This window comes from Phyllopteryx taeniolatus, chromosome 15 (assembly GCF_024500385.1).
Source record: "Phyllopteryx taeniolatus isolate TA_2022b chromosome 15, UOR_Ptae_1.2, whole genome shotgun sequence".
Classification (NCBI taxonomy): domain Eukaryota; kingdom Metazoa; phylum Chordata; class Actinopteri; order Syngnathiformes; family Syngnathidae; genus Phyllopteryx; species Phyllopteryx taeniolatus.
This window is the reverse complement of record NC_084516.1, coordinates 3,045,099-3,060,779: the sequence shown is the minus strand read 5'-3', so window position 1 is coordinate 3,060,779 and position 15,681 is coordinate 3,045,099. Positions and strand designations below refer to the sequence as shown.

The window sequence follows — 15,681 nt, the reverse complement described above, 5'->3', positions numbered from 1 at the left end:
TTCCGAGAATAAAGCTAGTTACACATCGGCCGATAAAAAGTTGATAATTTTGCGTCTTGTGTGTTTCTGTCCAAGATGGCCGATAGCTTGTAAGTGTGAAACCGTGGAGAGGAAAGTGTGTTATTTTGCTGAGTGTGTGACTTCTGTGGCCGAATAAATGTGAATAACGGCCGTAATAAGGCTTTTATGGCGAGCCACGACAATATACGGCACATACTGTCTGCTGTATATTTCTCCGGGGTGGAATTCCGAAGACTCGCAGTATACTCAGTGGTGACGCTTACAACCGCAGGGCGACAACTTCGATGATGTTTTTATATTTTGGAGGATTTTCGATGACGTTGCGGCTTTGTGAGACTTTCTTCTGCTAGTTACAGAAAGTTACTGAAGTTGCGCAACATCAACAGCGTCAAGCCTAGCTATGTCTATTATGTTTTTGGGGTGATGTTTTTTTTTAATTGGATTTGTATTTATTTTTTTATTAAATACATTTTTAATAGCTTCATTGTTTTGGGAGAATTGTTTTTTGATCATTTCTGTTTTGGTTATATTTTATTTAATGATTTTTAAAAATCTTTTTACATTTTGTCTTGGTGATGGTTATTTTGGATATGTTTTTTTAAAATAAGATTTTGATAAATCTTTAATAGTTTTTCATGATTTGGGGGAATTTTTTTATTATCTTTTTAAATTTGCTTGTGTGATGTTTTCTTTGATTTTTTTAAAATTAAATTAGTTTTGTATTTCATATTTCAACATTTTTTAAATAGATTTTGATCTTTTTTTATAGGTTATTTTTATTTATTTTGCTTTTGTGATTATTTTCTTGTTTTTGACTTTTTTTAATTTTTGGATGCTTTGTTTTCAGATACGTTTATTTATTTATTTTTAATGATGATCGCGGTTGGGTACACAAATATCATTTAAGAATAGCATTTGTGTTGTTGTGACTTGACAGTTGAATCTTGTTGTTCACTCATCTTCCCACTGTAAAATCCAAAATGCTAATATTGCCCGAGTAACGTGAAGCGTAGTGACTATGCGTTGACGAGGCTAACTATTATCTCGTTAAACTCTCCATCAGCACGACTTTAATGAGGATGTGTCTCGGTGTCAAGTTTTCACGTGCCACATTTAGAATTTTGCAGGCGTGACTCGAACGCTCCTCGCCAAACGCGGACGGGATTCGGCCTTCCCTCGGGAGGTCGCGGAAAAGGTCACACGAACACGTGACTGCTCCCCCTCCTCGTCCTGATTTTGTATTACAGCGGGAAGACGGGCGACCTTTGGACAGCGGCGACCGCTCATTGGCAGCTTTGACGGCCAATTTAGTTGTGAACTCACAACCGCGGCAACACTATTCGCAAATGCTATTTTCAAATACTACACTTTTGGATTGGTAGCTTATGTAATCATCCTAAAAGTAAACAGTATTCAGTATGCAGTATTCAGTATACAGCAATCTAAAACTAAATAAAAGATATTTCAGAAATCAACAAAAATATAATTCAGGAAGCATAAAAAAATACATAATTAAACACTTGTAATAGCTAACAAATCATTTTTTTTAAATCATTAGACATAATGAAAAAAATAATTATAAAACATAATTCAAATATAAAGTCAAATCATCCAAATAAAAAAAATCTGAAAAATAATTTAAAAAATACAAACTTTTTTAAATAAAACAAGTAATCCATAAATCCTAGTTTTTTTTTTAAATCGTCAAAAAAACATGATATAAAAATCACCAAATAAGTAATCCAGAAAAAATATAAATGCATATCCCCAAAATTGTCAAAAAACATGATAAATATTAATCCACAGACTCATCAAAAATGTCATGCAAAAAATATTAATCAAAAACATAATTAAAAACATGAACAATCCTCAAAAAGAATAAAAAAATATATGTAAAAAAAAAACACGGAAAAAATATGAGACTCATCAGAAGACATAAAACCTAAACCCCCAAAATTATTTTTTTAAAAAGAGCAATACAAATATAAACAATTCAAAAATCACAAAAAAACATACAATGGAAAAAAACATCAAAAACATTTTAAAAACATAAAACATCTTTTTTTAAAGTTTTAAAAAACAAAACCATATCGATTATTTCCTTCAAAAATATTTTTAAAATAACAAAAAACTTGACTACATCCTATGTCAAAAACATTTAATTTCAAACAATCTTTAAAAAATATAATGAAAAACAAAACATTTTTAAAAGATGATCAAAGATATTATTAAAATATCAAAAAACAATGTAAGACCAAATGCATTATCTCCCAAAATTATTTTTAAAGAAGATTTTAAAAAAATTATATACCATATAGATGAATCCCTCCCTTTATTCCTTCAAGAAAAAAAAACTAAACATGAAGCTGAGAAGCTGAGGCGTATTATCAGGTGAAGTAAGCTCGTGTGTGTGTTCCCGCTCGGAGTGATGACATCGTTTCCTTTCCATTATCGACACACACACACTCACGATTGTTCCGGCGGGAGCAGGAAAGCCACGCTAGGCTTACCTCACGCGGGATGACGAGCCAGTCGTTTCCCGGATGAGACGCTGCAGCGTGCATTAATGGTCACGGCCGCCTGCACGCCAGACATGAAACGGGTGGCAAAGGTCAGTGCTTTTGATAGCCTAACTTCAACCCTACTGCACAATCCGTAATGTAGTCGCTGAGAGCTAAAATGGGCCAACTCCATTTTTGTTGTTAGTCGCTGAGAACTAGAGTGGGCTAACCCCGTTGTTGTTGTTGTTGTTGTTATTAAGTGAGAGGAAACCCATGCAGACGAGGCCGGATTTGAACCAGAGTCCTCAGAGAACTGTGAGGCAGATGTGCTAACCAGTTGCCCTCAGTCCCGCCCATGTTTGTGTATGTGAATGTTAACTATCTTTCATGAACTATTGATAAGATTTTCTGGATGTTTGTACTTTTAGACCACTATTGCACTAAACTTGACAGCCCGCTGTAGTTGTGAGTGACTCATTTTAGCCCCACGGCACAATTTTTTGCGTGATCTGCACACACACAAAAATGCCCTGCACTAAGGTGATTTACTACAAAATGTTTTTGCAAGATGTTGACCCTTTCCAAGTCTTCAAAATACATTTTTTGTTGGATTTCCTGCAAAATTTTGCTAGTGTGGGATGTTGACCTTTTTTGTCTTTGAAGTGAATTTATGTCGGATTTCATTCCAATAGTCCATTTTCAGTGCATGTCATTTTTTTTTTTTTTACGATTGAATCACTGCATGACGCTGCGTCAACATTGATTGCCATGTATTTCACTTCACTTTTTTGTAGGACTTCCTACTAAATTGTGTGAAGTTTTCCCACGTCAAATGCAAAATATGTTAGGATTTCATGCAAAAGAGTTATGCTGGAGACGTATTACAACCAAAATTTCCTCTTGCATGTTCAGAATTTTACTTTATATCTTTGGAACGATTTTAACTTTTTGTGGGTATTGTTTGTTTGTTCTGAAATGTAATTCTCTAGCGCCTGATTTATTTTGTGGGATTTCCTACTGTTTGTGTGTGTGTGTGTGTGGTTTTTTTTTTGTTAACCACTACTGTTGTTGCTCTTGCAGCTTATCGTGTGACCTTGTAGTCTGCTTCACTAAGTACTTCATTATACACACACACAGTAGGTGAAACCACCTTGGCGTACGAAAGGGGGGGGGGGGGGGGGGGGGGGGGGGGGGTGTCACCAATAATGATAAATTCCCCCACCAAGGCGACATAAAAGGGGCCTGCGAACAGTATCATCCATCACGAATCCAAACGCCTCTCGCCAATAAATGACTTCCATTAGAGAATAAACACAACCAGTCATGGTTACTCTCTAATCAATCAATCAATCAATCAAGTGATTGGGAAAGAAAAAAATTGAAAACTGAAAAATAAAAAAAGCAATCTGAAACAATTCACCAAAGCACTACTTTTATATAAATTGACCCAACTCCCAAAAGGGTCATAATTGCTTATAGATGGAACAAGATGACACCAAAGCACTACTTTTATCATCATCGGGGCTTAGCGCTTATATTAAATGAACCCCCAACCATCCCGGAAAGGTTTATAATTGTCTATTGATGCCACAAGATGAAGCCAAGGCACTACTTTTATCTTTGCCAGGGCTTTGAAAATGTTTCTTAAAACTTGAAAAACATTTTAATAAGTGTTTTTAAAATGGTATTTTCTTAAATGTTTTAATGTTTTTAAAAACCGTTATAAAGCTGTTCATCAAGACCATTGCTGAAAATATTTATAATAATATAAGATAAATATGTATCATTTTTAGAAAATAAATAGATTTATATATTTTTAATATATATTTAAAAAAAAGTCACAAATATCTACAAATATTTGTTCCAATGTTTATAACCGAAGAAGAAAACACAAAGGACATGGCGAGCGTGACCCGGCAGTGAAATATGGTTGTCGTGTGCCGGTGCGAACCAAGGTCAGCTTGGACGCGGGGGGGCAAGTGTCAACTCTTGTTTACGGGAAATTGCTTCTTCCCTCACCGCCTTCACAAATATCACACCGGGGTTTCGAATTCCCGGAGCTCGGGAGCTGGCGCTTACCGTCCCCGCCGACGCTGCGCAAACATTACGCCAATCTGTTAATTTATCGTTTGTTTATTTTTTTTTTTACCAAAACACAACAAGGGTCAGGAACATGACCTTGGGAATTTCTTTGGGTTCTTCGCACCTTCGCTGTCGACTCGTCACACAAGAAGAACATGGAACACATCACACAACAACACAAGAAGAACATGGAACACACACACACACACCCTGCAGGAATGTTCCAGACGTTGACGGCCTTGACACCTCATCCCGACTTTTTCCACCCAAACGCGTTTTGCATCAACAAGACGAGAACGCACTGGCACAGCTCCTAATGCAACACCTCTTGTTAAACTGTTTTAAAAGTCTTTTTAAAATTGTTTTTCAAATTTTTTTTCAATAGCTTTTTGTTGTTGTTGTTGTAATTGTTCATGTATGCTGTTGCTGTTTTTAAAGTGTTCATAAAATGTTTTTTAATAGATACAAATATTGCTCAAATATCCTTTAAAATACATAATTTAATGTTTTTTTTTAATTTTATTGTTGAAAAACATTTATAAAAATCATCATATTCAAATGTTAAAAAAGAAGTTAATACAAATATATTTTTTAATTCTTTCAGAAATGTTAATAAAAAAAGTTTTTTCAATTGCATAAAAAAAAGGTTTCTAAACTAAATAGGGGTGTACCGATTTTTTAATTATATCAATGTATCGTTTACATTCCGACGATCCAATTGGATCAATCTGTCCGCGGGTAGTTAAATCGTTTTAAAAAGTAAACTATTGTATCTCTACTAAGAAATAACGCACTGGATTTAAGCACGGCAGACTTGACATGTTTTAGCACTTTTAATGACCAAGACTATAAACTCGATTAGGTTTTCCTTCCTTTGACGTCGCAGGGGATCATGGGAGTATCAACTGTAGTTTTCTTCTGGCACTATTGAGTGGGCCGCTCGGAGAAGTAAACCACATCTCCCATCATCCCCTGCAAAGTGCGCAGGGGCGCCTGGGAGTTGCGCATGCGCAGTACTAGAAATAATCAGCATGGAGCAGAGCGCCAAAGTCAACTCGTGGAACATTCCTGCGACGCTTAAAATGAGAAATAGGGACGTGTTTTGGTTTTTCAGTAATCCAAAAACGATCGAGGAGGAAACGTGACGAACACCCCAAAAAAATGTATTTGCTACAAGTCAGGTAATACAAGTAATATGAGAAGCCGCTAAATTGTTGACGTACAATTCCAAGAAGTAAGCGAGGCCGAACATGAATTGCTGAGACATTTCATTTCAAGCATTTATTATTATTATTTTTTTTGTCCCTCATGACAGCACGACAGCTAAAAGGTTGGTGAACACAAGCTACGAAATTCCATCACGGACATTTTGCAGCATAACACAACTGAGAGTTGGACGTCACAAACAACGTAACCACCACTGGGTAGTAAGAAATATGTTTAAAACTCGTATTTTGTGTTCCATCACAGTCAGTCATTTGTATTCTTTCTATTTTGAAAAACAACAACAGAGGTAGCAGGTAAGCCGACTGTTAATCCAACCCGAAAAAAAATGTTACTTGCACTTTATTCAAAGTGTGAATGCATTTGCCATTAATTGTAGTTTATTGTATTGTATCCGTCATTAATTTGACAAGAAACAAAAGGAACGTAGGAGATTTCACCTCCGCTGTCCAGTGTGCTGGGTATTTATTTCACTGTCACACCGGTTGGATTTTTGGCTTAAAAGTTACCGAATCGATTGCAAGCCACTGAATCGTTTCGGATCGTATCGTTCTAGATTCAACCAATATCGAATCGAATCAGAAAAACACACGAATCGCGATACGAATCGAATCGTTGTTATGACGACTCATGAAACTCCTCATAATCAGAAGTTAAATTTGGAGTTGGGGAAATTATTTTTGTTTTTTTGGTACTTGTGTGTAAAAAGTTTCAAAACCGCTGGCACAGTGCAGGTGTTAGGCATCCTCACCTTTCTACAGCTCAATCCAATTTGGCTAAAACAACAAAACTGTAAGTAAGAAGAAGACTGGAGCGTCTCGATGTGAAGAGACTTGCCTCCCAGGCACGCGCAGTTGGCGGACATCAAAGCGGAGGGCGTGTGACTAGACGTTTGATTGTATTGACATTTTGCTTGGAAAGGTGTTTGGAGCACGCGGCGTGCTCCCGTTCCTTGGCGGAGGCTCCCTCCTCGCCGCCTTGCTCATAATTTGACACCTCCGGGAGATGTTTGACACGCTCGACATCAACTTGTTGGAATTAAAGCAGGGACGCAGGCAGGGAGAGGAGGAGAAGAAGAAGAAGAAGAAGAAGAAGAAGAAGAAAGAGGGAGGGAGGGAGGCAAAGAAGCACCGCGGGAGGCAAGAAAGAAAAAAGGCCCGCAAGCGATTTGACACCAACCAAGAGGAAGAAGACTTATGAAATATTTGCTTTGGATTGCAACGCAGCAACTGCGAGTACATTATTAGTTCCCCCAGGACAGAGCTTGTACTTACACTAGTTACTGGGTTAATTAGTGGTGGTTTGGTGGCTCGTTTGTCAAATGGTTATGTTGGCATTTAGTTAATTGGTTTGGTTAGTTACATAATTGTTGGTTGTCTGGTCATTCAGTTAGTTGTTTTGTCAGCCATTTGGTTATTAAATTGGTTGGTCCGTTGGTTGGTTTGTCAGCTGGTTAGTTAGTCAATTGGTTGGTTGATTTTGGCTGATTTTTTTTTTTTTTTTTTTTTTTTTTTTTTTTGGGGTGGGGGGGCGGTTGGTTGGTTGGTGGATGTTTGGCTTGTCATTTGGTTATTCCACTAGTTGGTTAATGACTTGGTTAGATCTATGTTAGTCATTTGTTTGGTTGTTTTGTTGACTTTATTGGTTGGGAAAATGGTTGGTTAGTTGGTAGTTAATTGGTTAGTTGGTTAGCTTATAATTTAAATGGACAGTCAGTTGGTTTGGTTAATTAACTCAATTGTTTGCCTTGTGGGTTGGCTAGTTGTTTGACTAGTGTTCAGTTTTTCAGTTGGTTAGTAAATTGGTTAATCGGTGGTTGATTTGTGTAGCTGGTTGGCGTGGTTGGTTTTTGTTGGTTGGTTGACTGGTTGGTTAGTTGGTATGTTAGTGATTTGGTTGCAAATAGCGGGTCAGTCATTTAGTTAGCTAGTGACTCGATTGGTTGTTTAATAAGTTGATTGGTCAGTCAGTTGGTTTGGGTTGTTAGTTTACTTTATTGATTGGTTAATTAGTTTTTGAGTTAAATGGCCCATCAGTTGTTTAGTCATCTTATTTGATTACTTATTTGACTGGTTTGCCTTGTCATCTGGTTGGTTAGTTAGGTGGTTGATTTTGATTTGTAAGTTAGGGATAGTGAATTGGGTGGTTAGTTAGTGGGTTAGTCTGTTGATTTAGTTAGTTAAATGGCATGGTTGATTTTGTCGGTTGGTTGAATGGCTTTTCAGTTGACTGCCATTCAGTTTGGTTAGCTAGTGACTTGATGAGTCGTTCGGTTAATCTGTCTGTCAGTCTGTTGATGTGGTTAGTTAGTTAGGTATTTAGTTAGTTTGGTTAACTAATTACTAATTACTTATTGATATTGATTGATTATTGAAGTCTCACCAGAGCTTGAAATTAGCTGTTCACAGATGAACACAAGGAGTTTGTGTATGATGGTTTAGACGTCACCGTATTTGTTAGCATATATTGAAAGTGCAACGCATCCTCATCTTTGTCTCATCCTCGCCTCAACGTCAAAACGACGACTCGTTTGTCGGCCAGTACGGCGGAATGGCTGTGCGCTCGTCGTCATCTTCATCCAGCCGCGCCGGTGACTCACCGTGACTCACCGGAAGAAGTGCGGTCAGGGGAAGCGCGTGTGGGAGCTCTGCAGCACCCAAACATTTCTCCTGCGCTATCACAGGCACCGAACGCACCGTCAACACCTAACGGAGAAGCGAATAGTCGTGCAAGTTCCAAACAATCGAATCAAAAAGTCTGTACGACGTCAAAGAGCGTGACGCACGCGGGTAGTGGGGGGGACCTGTGTTGCCGTGGCAACAGTGGGCTAACATGATCGGGGTCCAAACGGGAAATGAACCACAAGATCCCCCGGGCGTTTTTACCCACCCCGACCCTCTGATTTGTTTACCCTTCAACACCTTGTGACTGCTTCCTCCTTTGTTACCGTGGCAACCAGGGAGTCAGTCTCCCGGACGGTTATAATCTGCCATCGATTGGACATGTCTGCTGGCCTTTCTGAACGGACCGACTTGCGGCAGTGATGCAGCCGTTCGTCCTACCGGCTTGCTTGTTACTTGAGAAACGGTTCACTCGGCTGGCGAAACGGCCTCCACTCGCGCTTTGCAAGGGATCAACAAGGAATTGTAATCACATGTTACCACTCTATACTCTTTGGTGTCAATAAAAACGTGTACGTTGGGTTCACTAAAGCCCCAAAATCGACTGATGTCTACGAAAACGTGTTTGTCGAAGACTCAAAATTGTCTTCACTGTTCGTGAAAAAATTGTCAACTTTGAAGGCTCTAAACTGTCTTCACTATTTATAAAAACATACATTAGATTCACAAAAGGCTCAAGATCGATTCTTAATTGTGTGTGTGTGTGTGTGTGTGTATATATATATATATATATATATATTACAAATTATATCTAAGAAAAATCTAATTTCATTTAATAGAAGGAAATACAAATGCTTACAAAAAATACATGTCAAAAACTAAATAATACATAAAAATATAAATGTATAATATAAATGAATAAATATCTACCAAAAACCCAAATTAATTCACAATACAAAAATACAAATACACGTCATAAAAATGCATATTAAGTTCAAATTAAAAAAAAAAAAAAAAAAAAGCAATATCTACTAGAAATACAAAGTAATTTAGAATACCAAATTCTGATATCTACAGAAAATACAAATTCATTCTGAATAAAAATTAAAAAATCCAAATAATAACAGTCTCAGCCGTGGAGAGATGATTTCCCGTTCAACCCAAGTAATTGTTGCTATGTTTGTTTGTTTTTTTCCCGCTCTGCTGTCACAAATAAGAAGTCCACACGGAAGAAGCGGCACATTTTGAGTCACCCCACGGGTGGGTCCATGGGACCCCCCCCCCACACACACACAAACCCCCCACCCCTTTCCTCACATGACTAAATAACGACAGTGGCTGCTTTAATTGCATGTGTGGACATTTATGGGATACGCTGATGTGGGCATGTCGCTATTAAACAAATGCATTTTATTGCTGCTCGCTTTCGGCCCCCCCGTTGCTGAGTTACGTCCCACTGACAGCATCACCACATACACGTCACATACACATACACGTTGATTTACGTGTGGGTCAAGGCCCAGTGTGTAATCTTTCCCCCCCCGCCCCCACGTTCCACGTCACCTCTGACCTCGCCCGTGTTTCAGGTGCTAACCTGCCAAGGGCAGCAATCCCGCCGTGCACAATGGCGGCGTTATTCGGCCGAGGTGTCGTTCAATTAAAGTTGATTAATGGCTGGCCCAGCGCAGCAACCCGGGGAGTCTTCATTAACCCGGGAAGCGCTCGTCTCAAAGCGGCTTTCTGGAGCCCCTTACAATACAACATGATACAGATTTGTTATTATTAGTTGTGTTTACAGTTGTACAATTTGCTTAAAGCCACAAAGATTTCATGTTTTTTTTTTTTTGTCATCAAAAATACAATGGCTCCAAAATGAAACAATTTGTGTTAACGAAAACTCGTACGTTAGGTTCAACAAAGGACCAAAATCGGCTGCGATGTCTACAAAAATACATTTGGCCTTTAATCGTCTTCAGTATTTACCAAGTCATGCATTCAATTTTGAAGGCTCAAAATCTTTACAAAAAACTCGTTACAAAATTGTCTCTGAATCGTACGTTGGGTACCGTGGAAGGCTCGACATTCCGACTAATCTTAATTTTGAAGGTTCTTAATGGTCTTCATTATGAATAAAAACGTTGGTTGAGTTAACAAAAGACTCAACATCGGCTCAGAATTTTACAAAAACTGAAAAGCTTGAAGGCTCTAAATCGTCTTCACTATTTGAAAAAACTCGCCCCATTAGGTTCACCAGAGGCTCAAAATCATCTCCGAGTTTTCTAAACACTAAATTGTCTCCGATGCACTGAGGTGTTAGGAGTTAGTTGCTAGGTTTAGGTTTGGGTATAGGGTTAGAGTTAGGGGTTTAGCAGTTAAGGGTGGTTGTTAGGTTTGAGGGTTAGGGTTTCGGGGTTTAGCCATTTGGGTTCAGCAGTTCGCCCGCCCTCGCGTTCCACATTGCGTTATTGTAGTGTAAGTAGTAGGTTTTGATTTTGATTTGACATTTTCCTCTTCTTTGTGTTTTGAGAATGATTGTTTTTTTTTGTTTTTTTTTTTTGTTTTTTTCTGCCGGCAACTCGTCCCGTGGGAGTTAAAAGTCAAGCTTCTTTTTGGCAATGGAATGCTAATAACGGCGGTCACGCATCGGTGCGAGAGATTATTTTTGGCAGACGTGCTGGGAAAATAGCTGCCGCGCTTCTTCCTCCTCGTCTTTGTCACTCAATCAATGAATGTTGGCTGAGAGGTGTGAAAGACAAGTGAAAGCAGAATTCCCAGCACAGCAGTCACCGCTGCGCCTGAGCTGCCTTTAAAGTTTGGAAGGCGGAAATTCCTGCGCAGTGAAGGCACCGTGGGGAGCGTGATCAAGTGCAAGAATGGGGGCGGGAGGAAAAAAAATAAATAAAAAGAGCAAGAACTGCGCATAAGAATTACACACACAATGGATGTTAAAGTATATGAGCGTTCAGGTGACTTCAAACATCGTTGAATTAAACAAAAGTTGCTGTTAATTCGTACAAACATTTCCCTGTTAAATCAAAGACACCAAAAAATGAAGAATTTAAAATACAAGTTCATTTCAAGATATAAAAATAAAATGTGGGGAAAAAAATACAAACTAATTAAAAATAAAACATTGGAATAAATACCTACTAAATTACAATTACATTACAAAATAAAATATGAATACAATCTAAAAATACAAAAACGTTTAGAATAAAAAATACAAATATATATTTAAAAATACAATTCCAGACAAAAATAAAAATAGCAAACACCTACTAAAATACAGTCATTTAAAATAAAACCGAAAATGATTTAAAACATTTCCCCAAAAATACAATACAATAAAAATACTAAATTAAATTATAAAATAATTAAAATAAATTCAGTAAATGTCTTTTGTAAAGAAGTTTTATTATTCAGTTAGCGGACTCTCTGCACATAAATATAAATGTTAAATAAATCAATATTTAATTTATTTAAAAATATTGCTAAATATATATAGAAATTAAAATAGATATACAACTAAGAAATGAAGATGAAAAGCTAAATGTTCAGAGACTTAGTCATGATTTAATTTTGTTTTTTTGATAGAATACAGCATAAAACAATTTCAAAGTACATTGAAATGGAACCAAAATGTTAACACATTCACTGCCATTGACGGCTTTAGAAGTCAAATATCAATGTTAACTGGGAAGGCTAGCAGTGAATGAGTTTTTAATCTGTAATTCCTCCGTTGTCCATGGGCCAAAAATAATAAATACGTGGACGTTAAGAAGGGATCAGTTGAAGATGTGATGAACAGATCTCGGCCATTATTAATAATCAGTAGGGATCTTCTGACGTGACATGTCGGCTTCTTTTCGCTCCATTGAGAAGTCTGTCAAACGTTCTTCTTCATCTCCTTGTTCATCTTCTCACACGCTGCTCACATTCCGTGCTGCTATCACACCTGTAGTTAGCGCTGCTTGGAATCCTCCCATCTGTGCCCTCGGGAAACTCCAAGCGCTAATACTTTTTAAGTCCACGCAGCTGACGTGCGCAGCGTGCCGAGAGCGCTTCCTAATGCGTAGTACGCTCAGGTACACCGGTGCAAAAAATATATATATTGCAGGAATAATGTACTTCGTTTTTAATAGCCTGTACTATGCATTCAAGACTTCTTAAAAGTATTCACAGCGCTTCTGTTTTTCCCCATTTTCTTGTGCTATACAGTGGTGCATTCAAAACATCTTAACGTACATCGCGTCGGGAAGAATTTGACCTCATTCCTTAGCTGATTAGCACCTGACGTTGTTCTTCAACGCTCTTTCGTGTACGTGCAGGCTCAAAGTAGGACATTCAATAAAAATGACGCCAACTTGTGCTCACACGTGCCCCTTGAGGATAATGCGCTCAATTATAATAAACGTTGGAATGGAGGGAAGGGCCTGTTCAAAGATGTTTGAACATTATTTTATCCAGCGAGGTAGCAGGTTTATGAAAAGGGACGTTTGTTGACAATTCCTCCCGCTCGTGGAGAATGAAAACGCGTTAAGCATGGAGCGCACACGCTAGGGTGAAACGGGATGCGCGCGTCACCTGATACTCCACGGGCCGTGTTTACTTTGTATTATTAATATTTTGTCTTTGCTCTTCGCCGTCCAAACACAGATGCACCCACAAACGCCGCGAATTATTTAACATCCTGCAGCTTTGTTTACATTGAAAAAGTAGCCACGCTGATGCTAAAGTGCATTTCTCTGTCACCCTGTCACCCATTAGCCCATGGATGGGCAAAAGTGGGCGCAAATATTTGCAATTTCAAGAGTTACAGGACACTGATATTTTTGTCTTAAAATTGATTAGTTCAAATATATTATTTTAAATTTATTTAATGTAAAAAAAAAGTTAATTGATTTATTGCAAATAATAAAATGTAAATTAAAATTGTTGCTTATACTCATATTTCAATTTATATAACTACTATTATTTTATAGTTTAATTTAATTTGATGATAAATTATATTTAAATTCAATACATTAGAATGTATTCTCTAATTTTTAAATAATTCTTCCAATTAAAAACAGACTGATTTACTGTAAATCAAACTGAGCGTGTTAAATGTAAAAGTACAATTTATTTAACTAATATTTCAATGTATTTGTTAAATGTTTTGTGAATTCTAATTAAATTACTTGTAAATAATATACTTAAAACTGAGACGGACTATTATTTTAATATTAAAATTACATGTTTATTAAATATTTTACATAGACAGTTTAGCATTTTTTAATTTTTATTTATTTATTTTTTTCAAATCTCATCTCCAAATGACCTGGCCCAGCTGTCCATTTAAAAAAAAATCAAATGTGGCACAAAAGTTTGTCCCCCCCCTGCATTAGAACACTTAATTGGTTGAAAAATGATTATGTATTGACTACCAATGGTGTATCTTTGTTCATCTATCTAAGCCAGCGACGTATAGTGACTGACAGAACAATTAAATACTCTGCCACTAGATGGCAGAAGGTACAACTAACCTTTTGCCATCAAGTTTTGTCTTCCACTAAATAGGCCCCCATTCCACACTAAGTCAATCTGCGAGTAAATTGAAACAAGAGCGACATTATTTCCAGCATGTATACTTTTTGTGGCATTTATGTTACGCGCCGTTAGATTTTTCTGACGTGAAATATTTTAAATATGTGCCTCGGCTCAATAAAGGTCAGCATTAGACAGACGAGCGACGTCGGACAAACGTCAGATGTCAACCGATGAAATATTAACGTCGGGACTCCTCCGGTAACGGTGAATAATTCAAATTTTCCGGCGAACGCCAGAAACACTTTTAGCCCGCGTGGTGGATGGGCTAGACAAAGGGGCGAACGTAACCTAATGAAGGAACAAAAGGCCCGCGCTGGTGCGTGAGTGCGACCCTCGCCACATTCCATCCCTTTTGTTGACGCGGACAAAAAAAAGCAAAAAGCAAGGAATGCTGAAGGAAATGCGGGATGGCGACGGCGCCATTGGTCCGCACTGCAATTCAGTTTTGTTGCTCAAAAAAAATTAAGTGTGATATTGAGTGCCAGAAAAGCATACGCCGTGTGAGAAGCGTAAACATTGTGTTTTGGAATTCAACGAGAGGATACAGAAAGGTTAAAAAAAAATACATACATAAAATGAGAAGAGTAAACATTGTTATGGAGTGTAAGAAGAGTAGGAATTTAGTTATGGGTTTAGAAACGTATACATCGTTAGGGCGCGTGGTAACAGTATACGTTGTGTTATGGAGTTTAAGAGAAGTACACTGCACTATGAATTGTGAGAGGCGTATACTGGACCTTCAGTTCGGGGTTTAAATATTCATTGTTACTGCACGCTGACTGCAGCGATACTGCATGAATAACCAGTTTTGAAATCAGAAGCCTATTAAAACATGTTTTTCAACTATTACATTTCTTTTCAAAGGGGGATTGGTAACAAAAAAAAATTGCTTGCAAATATCTCAATAGTATTGCATCAGAAAGCAATTAGCGATTTTGATTTTCTTTCACGGGCCACGTAAAATGATGTGGAGGGCCGGATCTAGCCCCCCCGCCGCCAGTTTGACATCTGTGGTATACATTATGTGAAAAGAGTATATCTTGTGTTATGGCTTGTAAAATTGAGTTTGGAAATCTGTATCATTGTATTCTCATTTATATAATTTTTTTTTCCCAGTGCAAATTTCCAACTCGGACGAGGCGGGCATGAGAAGTGAAAGCCAAGTTATCTTGATTTAGGATGAATAATATCCCCATTCATCTCTTCATAAATACCTGGACCCATTTTGTGGCATTATTGATTTCTCTTATTTATTTATTTATTTATTTATTTCTTGCCTGTCGTCGTCTTTGTGACGGACGAGCCTTTCACGCACGAACGCGTCTCGGGATTCAGCGTTCCAGCCGATAATTTGTCTCTCCGAGCCTGCGCTCAACTGATGAGCTCGACTTTTTTTTTTTTGTTTGTTTCTTTTGGGGGGTTTGTTTTAAATCTGCATTTATTTATTCAACCTGTCGCGAATGACAATGACGCTGCCCACGGAGCCCGCGTGAGTCACGCCGTCCCATAATGCACTTCTCCGCAACAGACGGCCCGGGATGACTCATCCCGAAGGCCTTGGAGAGAGAAAGAGGAAGAAAGTTCTCGGAATAATCAACTTCTTCTGATTATTGATGCTCAGAGGTTGCAAAAGTATTCACACT

General features: G+C 37.9%; 1 long non-coding RNA gene across 1 annotated transcript; it reads left to right on the top strand.

Annotated features, from left to right (window-relative positions):
• Nucleotides 1–5,630: 5,630 nt before the first annotated feature.
• Nucleotides 5,631–15,681, top strand: LOC133490360 (uncharacterized). The gene is made up of 3 exons (XR_009792177.1): nt 5,631–5,785; nt 5,920–6,028; nt 15,155–15,681. It is a non-coding gene; the product is annotated as an uncharacterized LOC133490360 (long non-coding RNA).